This window comes from Rhipicephalus sanguineus, chromosome 11, assembly GCF_013339695.2.
Source record: "Rhipicephalus sanguineus isolate Rsan-2018 chromosome 11, BIME_Rsan_1.4, whole genome shotgun sequence".
Lineage (NCBI taxonomy): Eukaryota > Metazoa > Arthropoda > Arachnida > Ixodida > Ixodidae > Rhipicephalus > Rhipicephalus sanguineus.
This window is the reverse complement of record NC_051186.1, coordinates 71,756,991-71,758,659: the sequence shown is the minus strand read 5'-3', so window position 1 is coordinate 71,758,659 and position 1,669 is coordinate 71,756,991.

Sequence of the window (1,669 nt, the reverse complement as noted above, 5' to 3'; positions counted from 1 at the left end):
TCTGTTCTATTATTATATTTGTACAACATCCTCCTCATTTTCTTTCCATGCATTTTTTCTTTCTTTTTCGTCCCTGCTATTACTATACTTTATATGTCAAAAGACTGATTTGAAAGTGCTGCCATGTGCGTGGGCCCTCAGGCAGTTTCAAGTAGTTTTTTAACAGCTTTTCGCCTCAGGGCCCCAACCCTAGTTGGAAACAGATTTCATTGATTGATTGCTTGAAAAGCATCGAGTTGAGCCTCAGATGTGCGCTAGAGCCGATTTATTCCGCGTCGTGTTAAAACTTGCAAGCCCGCAGACGTACGATGATAGCATTGTGCCATATAACCTCATGAGGCCGTCTAGAGGTAATTGGGCAGTTTACAATCCATTGTAACTATTTATTGCTCCAAACTGAAAAGTAAATGTGAACGCAATGAACAGAACCGAAAAGATATTCTTTTTGGGTTGGCAAGTGGCATCACAAACTTTTGAAGAATTTTAATCCCGATAAGTAGCGGTAATACTAGCAGTAGGTTTCAGCAGCAATAACACCTCTAACAGCATGTACAATATGTTACGACCGCATCAAATAATTCATTTGCATCTTCTTAACTTTGCAGGTGATGTCGATGCTGGTAGGGCTTTGGACAACGTTCTCATTGCTGTGTCTGTTCACAGTTGTGATGATTTGCGCAATCGTCGCGCACAAAGGATTTATGTTGCCCTATGGTAAGTTTTCATTAAGGCATGCGGTCCCTTCACAGGCTTTATGAGAAGGCCTTATTCGAGCTATCATGACTTTTCGCATAAGTCACCCTAAAAAACTAACACAGGTGTTGTTTTACCATTTTTTGTATCATAATGCACCGATGTTTTTCGAGACCCTTTAGCGTTGTCTACAAGTGTGGCAAGGTGGATGATATTGAAAGACGGTGTTTTAACGCGGTAGTTAAGTCTGTCCTTAGTTTTCATTGTCTTTACTAGCGCTCAGCTACTGCCATTAACAAGGTCCGTGTTACATTTATTGAACATAGACGGAAAACGCTATCGAATATTTCTCAAGGCTCTTGTAAATAGGTGACCCACGCGTAGCACTACGCGCAGCGAGGATTTAATGATTTGATTTCAAAGACCGCTAGCCATCGCCCCCTCTCTTGGCCAACCACATAGTGGTCAAGAACGATTCCCAAATGGAGCATACGGCTATCGGCTGATTTAGTATTTGCGAAAACATTTTCGGTGGTATTTATATTGTTTCTTTAGTTCAATACGCGCAAAATATACAAGTTTCTTTCATCTGAAACACCAATAAAGCAACGAAGTTATGTTTCATTTTCACCGGTGTTCATATGGCTCAGCACTGTGCGGCACCAGGCTAACTACACCACTGCTAGTTCAAGCACTCAGTGCGTAAATAAGTCACTTGTCTAACACAGATGCCATTACGACAGTACTTACCTGTGCACATCATCACTTTCAAAACCATTAGTGCATTTTGTAGCACGCGCTTGCTCTCGCCAAGATACCTCCTGGGTTATACTCCTTTACAGACACCACTTGTATTCAACAAAAGAGAGGACAAGGGTATTCAACTTTGTCCTCTCTTTTTCAAACAAGCCACGATGTGCTTTTCCCGGATGGCGAAGTTTACTGGTGGGTGCGTCGTCGAGCAGTGGTCGAGAAG